Source organism: Aphis gossypii, chromosome 1 (genome assembly GCF_020184175.1).
Source record: "Aphis gossypii isolate Hap1 chromosome 1, ASM2018417v2, whole genome shotgun sequence".
Lineage (NCBI taxonomy): Eukaryota > Metazoa > Arthropoda > Insecta > Hemiptera > Aphididae > Aphis > Aphis gossypii.
Window position 1 is genome coordinate 88677731 of NC_065530.1, and position 19818 is coordinate 88697548.

The 19818-nt window shown below is 28.2% G+C and overlaps 1 pseudogene; it reads right to left on the reverse strand.

Moving 5' to 3' along the window:
- Positions 1–1108: 1108 nt before the first annotated feature.
- Positions 1109–19421, reverse strand: LOC126555877 (uncharacterized; annotated as a pseudogene).
- Positions 19422–19818: the final 397 nt, after the last annotated feature.

A 19818-nucleotide genomic window follows, 5' to 3' on the forward strand; every position in this document is an offset into this window, starting at 1 on the left:
GAACAATTTTTTTCTTTTTGGCGTATTTTAGTCGCTACGTCGTCCAACGTCAAAATGGATTCTAGTGATAGAACACTCTTGTTAACTTCTACTCAGGTTTCTCACAAAAGCTTAAAAACCCTTTTTAACCTTTGTAGGATATAATATAAAACGTATACGAATTTCCACTGTATTTTCGTTTTCCGGAGAAACGAAAACGAATGGGAGGGGGAATGAATGATGGGTGACGGTTGGGAAGAGAGCATTAAGGCTGACTTCGTATAATAATATTACTATAGTATATATGTATATAATACTTATATACGTGGTATAATATATACCATTATACATATTACAGACGCACCCCAACCAACCCCTTCGTCCAAAATCGTTCAAGAATTCCATAAAATATTGTACCGTGTCGTGCAACTGTGTGTACATCAAAAAAAAAAAAAAGCTGGCGTGCTAAGACGAGACGCAGGGTAGAAAGTGAGCTGTCATAAACACGTGTGACACAACTACATGAGCCGTCGTGTCTAGGCTTTTCCATTCTTTCCTCGCACTATATTTTCCCTATATCTCTTCCACCCTTCATCCAACTCTTCTACATCCAAGTATTATTTTTATTGTATATATTATTATTTTTCCGCTTTACCGCACCACAAAATTGCGTTGTCGAAGCAAAAACGTTCTTTACGCACGCCATACACCGTCTGTACCCTGTATATTATATGCATAAGAACGTATACACGTATACACACCTATGTATATCTATATGTATAATGTATATGGTTAAAATGCGACGCCATTATTATTATAGTATAAATTACGCCTCTGGGTCTTTAGGTCGATGATATTTTCAGAAGCAATCACTGAAATTTGGTTACCACGATGTTGAAGATTTATATGTAATGCGGAAATAAACGAAGTAAACGACTTGAAGGTAGAGATCAAAGTGATGAAGGCAAATTAAATTTGTTAGAATGAAATATTCTTATTTAGTAGAAACTTTAATATTAATACAAGTTTAAAATAATTTATATACTAGTAGATAAACAAAATACATAAAACAAAGCAGAGTTATTGGTTGCTAAATCAAACTAACTTTGGTAGACCATAAAATCTAAAATCATACACTACCTAATTCTATAAAAATATAAGTAATAAAAAGTACAATAAAAAGTAAAAAATAAGTATATTTTTGTGTTGAAATGTAAATGTTATAGGTATGATTTTTTTGAAAGGTCATATTATATTGATAACTTTTAATAATAAGTAATATAAGAATAAATACAAATTAAAAAACATTAATAAATCAAAACTGTACTTATTACATTTTATAATAATATATAGATACAATATCATATAAGTATCATACTTAACATGCTAAGATTAGATTAGGTTACCTAACCTAACCTAACCTAATCTAGCCCATCTAATTTTAGCACATAAAGTATGATACTTATATGATAATATTGTATCGGGCGAATGTAAGTTCTTACACGAGACCAAGCAGGTAAACAAAATACGTACATGTGTTAGTTCTTACACGATAGAATAAGGTACACACGTAAGCTTCTACACAGTAAAAAAGGTACACGAGTAAGTTCCTACACTACGTATTACCTACCTATACGTACCTTTTTTTTGTGTAGGAACTTACACGTCACATATGTAGGAATTAACGTATGTAATTGTCTACCTGTTACTCTCGAGTAGGAACTTACGATTCCCCGATTAGATAATGCTTAAGTTATCAAAATCATGAATAGAAAGATTCCTCAAAAATGTTATTGAATATATGGAGGAGATAAAAAAAAAAATACTATTTGATGAAACACGTATCAAATAAATTTTAATTTTTAAATTAATAAATTTAATATTCGTGATATAATAATATTTATAAAATATTTAACGCGTGTTGATAAGTACTTACTCAAAATTCACAAATTAAGAAACTATTAAAAAAATATACATATATATCATTCAAGATATAAATATAAAATATATATAAAGTAATAAAGTATATATAATTTTTTAAGAAATATTTCTATAATAGGCATTATTATAGTGCATGTTTTTTGATCAAGATATATATTTCGTTTAACTAGCTTTATTAGTGACAATTTTCTACTATACCTATTTATATAAATATTTCATAAAGATGTGTTGCCATTTAAGCAATAAAATAAATAATATAAGTTTAAAGTATAGATATATACTTATAATTTCTTTTTTTGAAATAAAAATTACGGATCCAACTGAAAGAGAAGTATTGACTAATGAGAGTAACTAATGCGTGCATTTATATATAATATCATGAGATATTATATACCTATATTATACATAAATAATATACTGTATTATACATTATTTGTGTATGGAATTTCTTGATTTTATTTAATTGTTATATTGTAGTTTGTATATTAATATATTAAAATGATTATGAGTCAAAAACAATAGCATCTGATAATAATTATTACATAATCGCACGACTGACCTGTATTTGAACAGTTCACGGATGTTATTCTCTTTTTTAGTTCTACTATGTGCTTGGCGCTATAATCTAACCCTTTTACCTCTCACGTGTGAAAGTATTGATTCAATGTGTTACACACATACTCAAAAAATACACAGACTTTTCTCAGTGGCATAGTACGTATATATTAAATATATGCGGTGGAAGGGATGTATATGTAAGGAAAGTTGCAAAGGGGTTTTTCCTTTTTTCCTTGTCATCCCCCTTCTAAATTCCATTTTCTTGTCGGTCGTATATTCTCGTGTATCTTACGAAAGATATGCCGTTTGATCTCGGTGGACGAAAATCCCTTTGAGAGGAAAATAGAATTTCCAGTTATATAATGGAAGGGAAGTAGAGAGGAACATTTTCCCCTTTTTCTTATACAACATAGTTGTTTTTTATTGGACGTATAACACGATGTATACTTATATATTTTTTTACATCGATATTATGTATATATTTACGGTGGCTTTAACTAATGCGATGTAGCAAGATTATTGCATAACGATTTTTGTTGGAGACATGTATATGATTAGTAGAATAATAGGTATTACAAGTTTGCCATATTTATTATGGTTGTATTAAATAGAAAAAAATTACATGTTTGATATAAAAAAAAAATCGACCACACTTAATCACTAAACTATTGTCAGAAAATCTATGATAAAAATAAATGGAACTTTTTATTTTATTGAAAAATATATTTATTTAAATAAGAAGAAACATTTAAACATTTTAAAACTACTATTAACAGGTGAAGTGTAAATCGTACCTACAGACAATATCCTAAATATTAAATTACTTAAATAGCTGATTCGTATCGTGGGTCTTAGAACTAAAATTATTCGTTTTAGCGACCGTTAATCCGTTAAAATGGCATTTAATACTCTGCGAAAAAATTGATCGTAGCTTATATGTAAATAAGTGAAAAGGGTGTTCATTATAATATGCGGGCATAGAGGATAGGCGGAGCGTAAAGCGTATGTGCTTACTAGATGTATAATAAAAAGGCACCCTTTTTTAATGGACAATAATTTATATTTCGCAAAATATTTCTGCGTCTTCTACACGATTGTTATTATTATTTTTTTGAATTTTTTAATCCATGCGTGAAATATAATTTATGTATTCTCGGAAGGGTTTATGGAAGGGTAGTACGCATCTGCAATCTGCATATAAGGCAATGCGTTCCCACCGGCCGACAAAAAAGAACCCTTTGCAGGTACACAAAAGGGATACAAAAATCGATTTACAGCGTGTTTGTTAGTACCTAACGTTGTAGAAAAAAAAGTGTTTGTTATTCGAAAATATAGAACAGTTTCGAGTCGGTATACGATTTCGTTACTCGGAGAACCCCGTCCAAGTATATGAAAATGGATATCATGTTCAAATGTTCCAAATGTTCAATTAAACTCGATGCAGAAAATTTGAATGTAAATTTGGTTTGGGGTTCATATAAAATGTGTAAGTACTTACTTCTATTTCATCGTAAATTATGCTTTCTTTCGATTTTATAATTTATATATTATGACCGCCTGTAAATTTTATTTTCAAATAAAATAATATATTTAAAAAAATGATTAAAATATATAAAATAAATTCGTAGTTTATAATTACTTGTATCGAGTATATTATATGAAATATTACTAAATCGTAAACAGTGAAATACAATAGGTAATTATGGTACATTTTTTTCCAAAAGCATTTGTTGAATTAAGTATTACTTTTCAGAGCTCTAAAAGACGAGTCAAGACGACCAGTTGTTAATCAGCGTCATCAAAATTAAAAATTCATTTTTCGTATAATATACCAGTACAAAGAAACAAAGAACTAAAAGTAAAAAACTGGTCGTTTGATCTACATTCAGTTTATGTTAAAATATTATTGGAAACTAAAAATTCTAAACATGTAGCAGATAAAACGAGTTATTAAAAAAGTCTCATCTTGTAAATAAATAAACATCCAGGGTTTTTATACGCACTTATAGTCAAAGAGATCGAGGGTTGTGGGATTTATGATTTATTTCGGATGCTAGAGCAGTAGAGTACGTGTGAAATCGATGGACTTATTGGTGTGTCGGGTCGAAAATCAATTGACGGGAAACCGGTCCCGGGGTAAAAAAGGGGAAACGCGGATGTCATTGTCATCGTACGAACTAAGGGTAACTTTTTTTATTACATCCGGGTGTACACAGTGTTCGAGTAGGACATCAATGACAGGTAGACACGTGTATATTCAATCGAATTTGTTGGAAACAAAAAAATAATTTGAGCCAAGTGTATTGGTTTTGCTAAAATTATATAAATGGTTTTCAAAAGATTGTTTAGCACGTGTTCATGATAATTAAAAAAAAAAAAAGGAATAATAAACGACAATTGTGTTGTTGTAATAAATATACTTTTTTCTTTACATTTAATTATACGGTTATTAATATTATTAACAATATATTAAAATGATAACACTTTATAAAGATGAAATTAGATTCCGTGGTAATATTAAAATTAAATCAAAAGTGTCGTTATTTAAGTGATTTGTAAATTAAGTTTTTCTATTACACGAATTATTATTTATGAATTATATATGAAGAATAGAATATTTTATTGTATACAGGTTTAAATTTTTAAATTGGAAAAAGTTATTCCTAACATATATCATGTATTTTTTGCAGTTGAGTTCAGTAATATTCAAACCGTTACCTTATTAAGTAAATCAACCCTAAAAGTATTGAATGAATTGGTTTGTAATATATGCACATATTATGTGAATTTGTTATTTGACACTTATTTAAAAACCATATTTCTATCCAGGCGATTAATATAAATACGGCACTAATTCACGTTGAGTAATTTAAATACAAATTATTAAGTAAACTATTTTAATGTAGTGAAAGGTAAATTTTATAATGACTTCAAAACTAGGTTTAAGTGGCAATAACTACGAAATATCTTGAATTTATTTTTTTTTATTTTTTTTTATTGCAATTCAAAATTATTAATGTACTTATTCTATTTAATAAAATAAATAATAATTATATTAATGAATTGAATAGGTATGTTAATTAATTAAACAAAAAAAGACAAAATTATAATATTATATAAACAAATAGGTAGATATTTGGAAAAAAGTAAGTAGTTTTTGGGCTAAATTAAATATTCAACTGATTTCCAAAGTATGGGATTATGAAAAACATAAATTATGGTTTAGAGAGAAAAGAAGGTCGACATTGGGGCATTAACCCGAAGGATTTTACACACGCTTGTAAACAAAATTCAGTGCAAGAGAGATGGTGGTGTTTGTGGTAGTAAGGGAAGGAAGGCAAAAGATGAATGAGTTTATTTAACGTATACGCGGATTGCACTCTGGCGAGTAGAGGGGTAGGCCTGGCAGGCATGTTAATGATTTGACTTGCGCGCGAAATTCTCCCTCATTCACGAAATACATACCCCCTGCAAACACAATCCGTCGTCTTTGCACATCCGGGTATATGGAGTTCAATTAACTTTGTTTGCTTCCTCTTCTTTCTCTCACTTATACCCGCTACACGTCGTCTTTTCCGGAACCATTAAAAACGAGGGCGAATAATAAAGCACTATGTGTGAGTGTATATATGCACGTATTTTTTTATTTAAAAACTTTCTCTCATCTGTTTTCATTCACCCTTATTATTTTTTTTCTTCTGGCCATGACCCAAATATCTGCTCTTGACCTGCCCGACAAATTTTTGAAGCCAGAATAAGGTTATGTATGCAGATTTTATTCATGTTTTTGGGTTTTCTTAAAAAATATTAAAATGTAGTTCGTGCATATAACCAGAAAAAATTCATATGTATAGAGGAAAATGAATAAGAGAGTTGAAATACTATGTGCTTGTTACCAAGGCAACAGTTCTAGGGTAGTATGAGGAAAAATAGTGTAGGAGGGTAGGGTGTCTGCAATATATGCAATGGCCGACAATATGTAATATGCACACCACCCATTTCTTTACCATGCCACTAGAGCGTATGCCCTTAGTTGATTGATTTCGCAGAAGAAAAGCGATGGATTGAGAGTATGTAAGAAAACGGAAAAGATACGAGAGGAGTAGTAGAGGAGAAAAAACGACCTGTCGCTGCCAGTGGTTTGCGAACATTCCTCAACGAAGAGATACCTCGCCACGCAATGACAGGGAATGTAGGAAGGGTAGATTTGAGAAAAGTAACGAATTTCCAAGGACTCAAGTATAACTAAAGAATTTTCAACAGAAAAGCTCTAATGGGTAAGCAAAAAAAAAAAAATAAGAAGAATAGTGTTTTGTAATCATGCTGTTGTTTACGCCTGCAGTTGATTTTTATATTTTTTAAATTTAATCCTTTCAATATTTATATTCATGATATCCCAGGTATTTTTTCTAGATGTGTTAAGTTACATAATATTTTTAAAATTCAATTAAACATTAAATTATAATAAATAATTTATGTTGTGTGATTAATAAATAATTGCTTATACGTTATTATTTAATATTTTTCGATAGTGTTAAATTTCGATGTACCTATGTACATACTTTGAAGTTAAACTAATTAAAACAACAATATACTATAATAATAATTTATTTAAGTTACCTTAAACTACTTATGAGTATGATACATTGCCATTAAAAATTCGTAAAATTTAGAATTTGTAATCTAGTGTAAATGGTAAAAGTATGCTTTATTTGTTTTTAAAATATTGTATTTAAATGATAAGGTTCAAACAGTTAAAGAATATTTGACGAAGATAATATATTTATAATTTTTAATAATCGCACTTTTTATGAACTAAAATATAGTTTATACTAGATAGTTTTATCTAACTTTATTTGTATGTGCGATAGCCATTATAAATTTATTTGAAACCTTTACACTCGCATATTTTACTGTAATGTATTATATTAATATGCTATATTTAATAGTATATGAGTGTTTGCAGTAATTATCTTTGGAGTTGTTCGTACATCAATGAGATTACATTGTCCCTTTCTTTTCTTCACACATACATATAGAAAAGAAATTTAATGTGATGATATGTGTACACACATTAGCCAATAATGTCGGCTATTGTTATTATTGCAAGGGATGGAGTTGGTCAGTACCTATGCACTAACAAAAAAAGAACATAATGGTAAAATATTCTTGTGTGCTTTAAACAATTGGTGCATAGTTTTCAGGGACTTGAGAAAAAGTGTTTTGTATTTTTTTTTCAAGAGTACACAGTAATACTATTTTTATTATAATAATATGAAAATTCTTGATATATGTATGTGTGCATATTTGCACACACGCAAAAAAGAAGTGTGCTATTCAAATAGGGTGATGTATTAAGGATGGAGAAGATTTCAGCCAGGGATTCGAATAAATAAAAAAAGAGAGGAAAATACATATGAAAATATATATTTATATACGAGAGTATTCCAAACCGTATTACTACCGTGTGCTCGGGAGCACGATGAGCGGGTGTTCGGAAGACGCTCGAGCGTGTGTACATTATACATTTTATATTTGACTCGAGTGGTTGTGTACACTTTTCGCATACGTCATACGTTTCTTCCAAATGGAACGAGATATATACGTGAACATTCGTATGTATACATTTATATATATATATCATAAAGTGAGGGTGACGGGGGAAAGGAATTTCAGTGAAATTCAAAAATCAAATCCAAGACGCCGAGATAATTCGATAAGAAAAAAGGCAAAGCAAAAACCCAGGCAAGCAAATCGAATGTCGACTGCACATATACGTATGTGACTGTCCAAAGAGAGCGTATTATCAAACGAACAGTGAAGCCAGAAAAAAGGATGATTGGAGGGGGTTAGGTGGTTTAGCAAAGTTCAACCTCCTTCAGCTTTATCGATTCTTTATATGCGTAAAAAATGTATATTATACATTATACATATTATATGTGTATGTGTTAGTGTGTATGTCAAGATATATTATTATAGTGAATAAGTGATTGTTTTATACTTTATTTCTATATAAGCAAAATTGAACTTCATTCCTTCTTAAACAACGTACCAGCTGTATATGCACGTTATATTATTTTATTATACGTTTCACTTTTATATACACTACAAAAAGGCAGTTGCATAACATCTTAAATTAAATAGACTTAAAAATCGACAGACTCGTAAAATGACGTCAGCAGGTGGTTTGAAATTTTTGTAATTAAATTATTGACTCTCTCCGAAAACCTCGTGACCTCCTTAACTTCTCAAATGTCTATACCAACCCCGGAAACTGTAATTGCATGCTAATAAATGTATTCCGTACAAGGCCATCAAACACAGCATATCCAGTCAATGTTTTACTCTATATGCCCTAAGAATAAGTAATTGTTCTATTGTTCTTAAGATGACAATGATGACCGTGATGTCATACGACTATTACCGAGTTGAAACCCTTCGAATTTTGTTTTCATTCCATACGCATTTTGGAAAGTTTATATTGTCTTGTACTATTGCATACTTTAAAAATAATCATAATAATTTCAGAAAATGCATATAAGTATAATAAAGTATCTAGTTTTAAGTTAAAAAAATCTGTTTTTTATGTATATATATAAAATTCGTTGTTTTAATAAATAAAACAATAAATAATGTGTATGATATTAAGTTTGAAAAGTTACTGTTCTTTTTTAAAAAAATGTAAATACTTAGACCTTTTTAACGTCCTTTTAGTTTATTATAGTATCAAATAGTCGTACGTATTTTTGATTTATAGATTGAAATATATAACTATTATACTATTATAAAAATAGGATTATTAATAAACTTCCACTGAATTCATTCGCAGAGGATCGATTTATGAGGAAAATGATTACCTAACATTAATATTATCTAGATGGGACACTCATGTGTAAGGTAGAAATATGTCTAATAACCGAAACAATAATCGTTCATTAATCATATACGTATGATATTAAATTGTAGCTTTATAATCGTGCTTGGCAAAACATTTGAAATTATTTGAAAGGGCGCGGTTTGTATTTACTGTCATAGGATGTATCGGTCGTCAAGCTCGCGGTGGAACAATGGAAATGACAGGGGTTTGTTTTTTCCTTTTAGTTATTTTTTAATCGCTACTGAACCATGATAACCCTCTCAGCAGGACCTCTTTAGCATCTGTACACGTCCGAGCACGACATGTTTACCGGCAACAAAAATATATGCGCAATCAATATAATAAAATAATATAATATATAGTTAATTGAATAATTATTAATTAACAATACAAGACTGAAATTAATTTTTAGATGAAATTACTATTAAATATTATTTTATATGGAAATCTTATGTTAAATCCTGAATAGAGTAATTTGCTATTTATGCTGTTATACGATATATATAATATAATATAATATATATGTACTCGTATATGTATAAAAGAACAAACTATATTATAAATATAATAAACATAGTTATATATAAATTAAAATAGTATGTTATATAACAAAATTTGATATTAGGATTTTTCGAAGTTCTCTGAATATTTTGTAGTGATGTGTCAGGCGCTGCAGCGGATATTATAAATTGTAAGTGACACTCGATTTGTCTATTGCCGAGCTAATTCCGTTGAAGCCTTTCGCGTAGTTGTGTGTGTGTGTAGAGTGTTTAATGAAAGGGATCCGGGGATTATAATGAGCCGGGTGTATGGGTAAAAATGGTAATTTAAGAACAGGCTCCGGGTACGTAGACAATGTACGTAGAAAAATGCTAATTTATAAAACGAACCGTTTTTTTTTTTTTAATATTACCCACTTACCTCGATGCGTTGATGTGCCGGGGTACAGCTGAACTAACGTGTGTAACCCTTTTACTTCTCGTTTTTTCTCTCTCCTCCTATACATACATTAAAAATATTACAATAGTTCATAACCCTTTCCTCTACACTACCACATTACCGTTCGGGTCTTTGGAAGATAACATATGCAGTACGAATGGATCATTTGGCCGCGATCGTCACCAGCCGATGCATACATCACTCCGTTCATCAGTAATCTATTTTCCCTGAAATAATAAATATTATACGCATCTTAATCGATATTCAAATTATTATAAATAAATTGTTTTATTAGTGATAAATGATAAGTCTCTAAATATTTATGACAGTATTATGAAGATTTCAAGTGGAGTATAATATGATTTTTGGTGAGTTATTATTAGAAAACAATTAATTGGCTTATTAAATAGAATTTAAAGTTTATTTTTATCACATTTTTTTTCTAAACCTCATGTATTTGAAGAATAATGTTAATTTTTAACGTATGTACATATAATATATTTTATATATTATAATATAGCATTAATTGTATTAAAAATGAATCAAACTTTACGTATAATGTAGATATAATGTATAATATGCTTATGCAAGGAAATTTAATATCAATTATCATAAAACAGAAATTGTATGATAAAGGTAACTACTAGATATTTATAAACCATCAACGTTTTAACTCATTATTTTTAAAAAGTATTATTATGAAAAAGTTACTAAAGATAACTTTTTATTTTTTCACTTAAATCTTGATTAATCAAAAATATATCATTTATTTATTTAGTTTTAAGAGAATTGTGCCTATTAAAATAAATTATAAACACCGGTCTATGAGTAAAATAAAAAAAAAACAAATTAGTACTTATAGTAAGTTAAAATGTTTTAGTTTTTCGTTTTTATAACAAATTGGAATTTAAAATATAGAAATTATACATATAATTTAATAAATAATATAGGTACTACCTAGGTAATTTATTCATTTAATACTATAGAAATTATTTGTTTAAAGTATTATATTAATTATTTCAATTATTTTAAATGAATTTCAAATCTCAGTTTAAAATCAAAAATTGTGTCTACCTACTTCAATAATAAAAGTAAAATTATTATTCAAAACAAGATAAAAATTTTAAACTAGTTTTTTTTTATAGAATAACTTTAAGTTTCTATATAGTATTTAACTAACAAGAATCTTTTAAAATATTATGTATAATATTATAATGATATTAGAGTAATAAACTTTATTAAAACATGAAGTGTGAAAATTGATTTATAAAACGCACTTTTCACCTTATCACATACTTTATAACAAAAAAATAATAATTATATAAACACGCGTTGAACATTATATTACTTTTTTTCAAAATCGTTTATTTTATGTCTATAACATTATAAGTGATATTTTTATAGTGTAACATCTAATTTTTAAGGCAGTATCGTAATAAACTAGGTAGGTACATAGATTAAAGAATACGATGCCATTGATACGAATAATGTTTTTTTTAGAATAATTCGTTCATGCTCAAGTATTATATTTTTGTATTTTTGTTTTATTGAATAGCTATTGTTAACAAAAATATTATAAAAGCTAAAACTAATTTTAATCGTAATTTTAAATTCCTGAATAACTATTACCTTTTATTAATTTATTTAGTTATAAAATTATGAGTTATAGTTCAGTAATATAAAACCGATAGGTAAGTTTTTTTCCTGTAACTACCCATATTGTCTAATCAATAAAATAAAAAATTGTCATGGGTTCTATTTAATTTTCCAATAACGTATTTCTTAAATTTGACTGGTATCTGGTATTATTAAATTAGTTGTATAGAATCTTTAGTTCTTAATAGTTAATACTATACATATTTTGTAAAAATAATTTTCAATTTACCGTTATAAAGGTATTTGTAAATAATTTCCATGTAGGTAAATCTAAATATACAAAATATAATATATAAACAATCAAAATACGCACAAAAATAACTTTATCATAACAAATATTTACGAACTAAACGGAAATAGTATTTTATAGTATCTTGTGAAGAAATGAACTTCTATTTTGTAATAAGAGCATTTATTTTTCACTATAAATTATTTAATGTGAAATTTTGACGTGTCAAAAGCAAAATTCGAAATAGTTGTTTACTAGTTATTCAACTTTGTGTATTGATAGAATAATAGGTCAATGATAATGGATTTGGAAGATATATAGGGGTTATGGTAATTTTAAAATTTTAGTAAGTATAATATTAATCTATAAATATTTATAATTTAATTTTATAATAATAATTTTTAATAATGGTCAAATTATAATTATCACTAGATCCAACATTATATCTATTTTATAGTTGTATAAAACCATTTTTAAGGATTATTATATTAAGTGTATACATTATAATAACTGAGAAACTACTTAATCGAATTTTGAATTCGATAGGCACATCAACTCTTAAAAAAAAAATATCTACTAAATAATTTATAGTAAAAAAGGCATTCTTATATATTAAAAAAAAAAGCAGAAGTTTATCACTTTACTACACGTTTTTGTTTATTGTTATTTCTATATGTAATAAAAACAATACATGTAACTATCTTGATGCGCAGGATTATTTGGTGTAGGTATAGTAGGTACTATTTTTTTGGTATAAATACATGTTATTTCGTATCCAATTTGACATTATATTAACGGAGGGGGCTATACTGACGAACACGGGAAAAAGTAATTTCCTGTGTGTCTGCGAGTTATTGGTGTTCGGAATTACCGGACTTACGTCCATGTCAACCAAAAACAAGACAAAATCCTTTGATAATCTTATTTCGAAATCATTGGGTCTTTTTAAATTGTAAAATATTATAGATAGAAACTCTTGTTCGTAGGAAAATACTAAGAGAATCGAGTCCCTCACACAAAATGGCCGCTCACCCCCAAAATAATAATAATAAAAAAAATAGAATGCTTGGGGTGGACTGTCATGTTATACAGTCCAAATGTTTGCGAGCGACTACTACACCCCCATACGCACCGGAAATAATATCAGTTTTTCTTCATATTGATTATTCTGCCAACTTGCTTAGAATGGTGAAGGGAGTTGCGACGACGAGGAAAAAAGTGTATACGTCTCCCTCGACCCTTTTTTCACATATTCCCTTCTTTTTTTTAGACGTATGTGCACGAATATATATTGAGAGTATTTTCCGACAGGCAAAACGCTTCTTTTTTCCACCCCTTCTTCGAACATGTCCCTACGGACTGACGTTCAATAAATATAAAAAGAAAAAACTCTGCAGGTATAGGATTTGCAAAACAGAAAAATAAATACAATTTTTTTTTCTAAAAATGATTACTATTGGAAAACGTTAAAATATTTTACTTCTTCCTAAAACCATATTGAACTTATTGAGCATTTTTTTTCTTTTTAACTATACATTAAAAATCAAATTCATTTTTAGAACCTATATTATACGAATTACGAGTTAAAGTAGTAGGTAGTTGAGTTATCTATAGGAATTATATCACCGTCTTTAATACTAGTTTTTATGAAGAAATTGTATGGTCTATGGTGTTACACTTCTCCAAACCTTATCAGTTATTCTTATTGCTTTAAGCATGTTCGTGGGAAATGATTCATTACTATCGATATTTTTTTCTATAAAACTTTTTGAAATTTGTTATACCTTGGTCCACGTGCTGAAGTATAGAATATATCTGTAGTGTTCGGTGCTAAAAATTGTGCACAATTATCTGTTCTTATCGTAATAAAAATAACATTTGAGAACTTGAAATTATGAATATTCGAGATAGCGACATAACACGAATCAAGACAGTGAAATATACATAGTAAATAATTATTAACTATCAATAAAAAATATTAGCAAATATATCTTTTTATATATAAATCAAAGCAAAAGAATAAAGGTACCAATGAACTAATGTACCATTTTATATTAAAATATTATATAATATATTTATACATATTATAACAAATTATATATGATGGATATTCTTTATCCATATAAGGATTTACTAATTGTATATTATGTGAGATATAATATATATTTTACAAATTTTGTAACAAAAATAAATAAATTCTATATTCTATATTATGTTACAATAGTTATCAAATTGAATGTGTTTATTTAATACTTCATATAACTATATGTTTATACAGGTACCTATAATATGATATATTTGGACTATTTATTAGTTTATATCGGTTAAAAGAATATTATATACATACTATATAAATATAAGTATATATTTCATAGACGTTGATAGGATTATCTAATATCCATCATATTACTTATTTGTATACTATATATGTACGGTAATATAACATATTATACATTGAAACGAAAAATAATATTATATTTCATATTTAATTAAGGAAAATTTAAATTCAGTGTATAATATAAATAAACTACCATTTAAAATTGAAACCAGACAATAAATAACTAATATTGTAGGTATAGTAAACTATACAAAAATATCCAGAAAAAATGGCCATTAAAAAAAATCTTTGTTTATAAGGAAATAAATTTTAATAATTTTTTAATCTGGATTATTGAAAATATTTCTATTACTTGAAAGAACAAGAACTACCAGCTTTTTTTCCGAAAGCATAATAAACTAAAGTGAAACTTCCATACAACGAACTACGAAGTCTCACGGGTAACAAAAATAATTCGTATTATAGAGGAATTCATATTAATGCATGATTAAAAAAGAAGGACGAATGGTTCTCTAAAATAAATAATTTAACAAAAAATTTCGTTACACGAAAGTTCGTTTTATGGAAGTTTCTCTGTATACCTATAACCCTATAGTTGCTATTTATAATATGAAATAAAATATATTTTTGTGAAGAGTTTTCTTCGATTAAAAAAGCAATATTTAAACTTTAAAGTAAAATAATATTCAAGTTAGATTTATTATCTATATCTACCGAACGCAATTCAAGTACTAAAACGTAAAGGATCGAATACTTATAATGAGGTAATTTGAGTGAATGTTAGTTATTTTAAAATCTGCAGGAAGTAATTCTAGAGTCAGACCAAAGACAATTTAAGTGTTTCTTATTTTTTATTTCAACATCATATTATTTCTATTAAATCTAATAAGAATTATTGATTAAATTAATAGTAATACAATAATACGATTAAAAAATACATAATAGGTAGAATACCCTTATTATAATATACACTTTACAATATATTATATAATATATATCCATATGTGTATATGACATTGATGTGAACACAATTCAACTTTTAAGTTTTTTTTTTTTTGAAATGTTATATTTCTTATATGGTGTCGTTATTATTACTATTACTCAAGGCTATAACAGAAAAAAATTCGGGGGAGGGGTAGTTCAACATTTTTTTAAATATATCGATACTGAACACTTGTCATTTTAAGTTAAAAATATGAAAATTCATTATTGAAAACATTAGTCGTCATTATAATATTCAATTTACATAATATAGTTAATTATTTAATAACAAAAAATATTTTTACTTTTAAACATTTTGGGGGGAAAGGAGGGGTCCGGACCCTTGGACCTTCCCGTCAGTCACGGCCTTGCTATTACTATTATTATTATTAAAAATTTTTCTTCTGAAATGTTTTATTTGATCATCATCATAATCAGCATCATGTTCAACATCACGTGTAATAAATATGTACCTATAGAGATATGAACTACATGTTACTTAATATGATATAAATTATAATTAATACATATATATATATATATATATATAAGTGAAGACAAAGGAAAAAATATACGTGTACTTCGTAAATTTATATAATTACACAAACGATTTACCTGTACTTATGGAAATATAAACACGATTTATACCTATATCTGTATAAATAAATACTAACATATAATTAAGCCCATATAAATTGGATATATCCTTTAAGTTCGTAACTCTAATACTTCGCATTATTTTACACACAAACATTATCGATTGACGCACTATTTAGGAGAAACTGAAAATAAAACGCGATTTTCATTACTGCTTTGAGTCTGTTACTGACTGTAGTCGGAGCTGGTTGGCGCGCGTTAATGACGACGGCGACGGCGATGAATCGTAAGTAGGTCGGTGGGGCAACGAACCACGTATTAAAAGAAGAAACGCATTAAAAATAAAAAAAAACCTTCAAAGAAACGGATAGAGAGAAAAAGTATAAGGCACGCGTAATGATAATATGGCGGTGGCGGTGGCGGTGGCGGTAGCGGTGGCGTTAACGGCGGTGCGCGTCCTTCGTGTGGGGTGGTTAATGAAACTACGCCCCCGTTGCCGGCCGCTCCTCGTCCATTGGGCGCGAAAATTATCCCCTCTCGTCCTCGTAACCGCTTATACGTGCGTACTCGTGAGCGCGCGGAGGAACAATATAATAATATAATGTATACGCACGCACGCGCACTCGCACTGCAAGCAGCAGCAGCAGCAGCACACGTATACGCCCGATGCCCGAGTATACATGTATAATAATGTATAGCAAGAACGTATATTTTATAGTAACCTTGACACTGAGAACGCACAGCCACCGATTAATGACTTCTCCCCTCCCGTGTCGCCGCTGACGCTGCTCATTAGCATATTATACAGCCGCCGCCTCGCATAATCGATCGGTCGCCGCCGGAACGCACAAACAACAGATGATTGTTATTAGCGGCGGCGCTTGGATATATACATCATTATTACAGTAGTTAGTCGTGGCCAACGCAACTTTTTTCGCGCGCGTTCCTTCGTCGCCGCTACACACCAACAGCTGTTTTCAGTCGTAAACGGGCGTCATTGCACGATCACGACTTAGTGTCCACCCGGGTCCTATTTCACGATTTTTTTTTTAACGTTCTCATAACTTATTAACTCTATACGTTATTATTATAATCCAAAGCGCGATTCCGTTGAGTTTTTTCATATTATATCATTTATCATAAGTGTTAAATAATACCTATACAGTAATATTATAATTTTACTCAATCGTTATAACATTCATCGAAAGACATTTACTATAATACCTACATTTTATATGTAATTAGACTAGGTTAAATTAAACTTAAAGTAAATGTCACACGAATAATATTTATGTACCTAGATTTTTAGTATAGGAGTTTTGGTGTTATTCGAGTGCGATGCATATCGAGTGCATAAACTTATAGAATACCAACGAGGTTATAGGTAACCAATGACCTATCGTAACTATATAATATAGTTTGTAGGGTATTAGAAAATCGAACTTACATCATAAGTTAAAATAAAAAAAACCTAATGAAATTTTAATGAATATGAAATATTTTAATATGGTCAAAATTTAATAGTGACTGAAAAATATTTGCAGACAATTCCCAAATAAGACGAATAAATCATTATTTATGCATATTATATATATATACAAATTAATGGCATAACTTTTAATACAATATTTTATAGTTACTTTTATAATATAAAATGTCTAAATTGAAAATACAGAATATCAATATTTACGATTTTTTATATACGTCTGGTTTCAAAATATTGGTTTTACAATGTACCTACTGTATATTTATTGTGTGAATTATTATATGTATATAATTTAACGATTTAATGCAATTATATTATATATGTATAACATTTTTATATAGCTGGAAAATATATTTTCAACAATTACAAATATTATTAAAATGAAATGAAAAGTGTTAGACTTTTGTTAATTTGATATATAAAAATATATAATTAAAAACATATAAACACTATAGTAACACTAAAAAAATAATAAATTATGTATTATGTATAATATACCTATATGGCTACATATAATTTACATATATTATATCCATGTATAATAAATATTTAATATCTGCTGATTTTTAGATACTACAATAATATATTCGTATAATATTAATATACTCTGTAACTACCTATAAAATATAAAATACTTATAACCTACATGTTTCTAAATTCAATATACACTTATTTATAACTATAATCTATTTATTTTTTGTAATAAATCATAAATAATCTATATAGGTAGTAGTATATTTAATTGAACGACTTACCATTCAATTAACTACATTAATATTTTATGTTATTATTTTTATAAATTTATTTTTTCCCGCAATACATTACTTAATAGTTAATACATTAATGAAAATAATAGTGTACATTTATAATATACGTTAGCGAAGAGCAGAACCAAATTTTTATTTTAAAAACTAATATCCTATTTTGTGTAATACGGCACATCCGCTCCACGAATGAATTAAACGAAAAATGTATACGAAAAAAATGAAGAAATTACACTGTCTGGTGACGACGGAAAATTTTCACGGATCATTGATACGGAAATAATAATAATAACACACCAAATTTAAAATATAGATATTATTACCTATTATGTTTTTATAAAATACAAGAAATAAAAATAAATATTCTATTTTTTATGTTACAGGTACGATCGACAAAGGCGACATTATTTTTAATTTTGACATACAGACTACAAATCTTATAATTTTTATCCTTCTTTTTTTGTGAATAAATTATATTCGATTGGTACTTCAAAACATTATGCTAACTAATTGATTATTTTACAGCATATAATATACTATACTGTTTAAGGTACCTATATCTTATATTAATATTAGGTTGTATAAAAATCTATATACCTATGTATAATGTTTTACTCTTTAATATTGTTATGGAGGAGACACAATGCGAACAATTATAGGATTTAATACATTATATTATACAATATGTAATATAATAAGCCAACAATATATTTTAATTTAATGAATATGTTTGTCATTCTTACCCGAGCTGAAGGTTGTTGAACGATGAGTTCCGTGAGTTGATGTGACGCTTGCTATCCGTCGCCTCGTGGCATACACCGACCCCGTCGAAGCAGCGGCAACGGGTCACGCGTGCGCGGCGGCAGCCCACCCGGGCGTAGGTGGTGGATAGTGGTGCAGAGGAGGGAATGAAAACGCACAGTCACCATTATGTACGAGTGTGCTCATATATGTAAAAGGGTGGAGGAGCGTATATATTATAGTGTATAGGAAATCGACAATCCGAGTGAAATGAAGGTTCCTCCTTTTTACATTTTCTGTTCCTATAATACACACAACCAATAACCACGCATAAATAGCTTGGGTCCTATACATTATGTATAAGTAAACCCAACCCAACACATATGCCGTGGTATATGAGAGAGCAGAATATTGCAGAATTGGAAAAAATTGAAAAGTATTATTATAGTAATAGTGCGCATGTAGTATACATATATAATATATATGGTGCCTATTATATATTTAAAGAAGCGCACGAATTTGATTTTGGTCAACAGGAAATCTGATTGAAAAAGATATTTTGATTGTCCGGTTTTTGAAAAATAGTAAACCTGTATTATAATGTATTATAAATGTATTTTTCATTACATGATATACCTATAGTAGTATAAAATGTATTTTAAAATGTGTATAAAAAATATTTATGAGCATGATAGCTGATGTGGATTCAGACGTAAAAATTGGTTTTTTTAA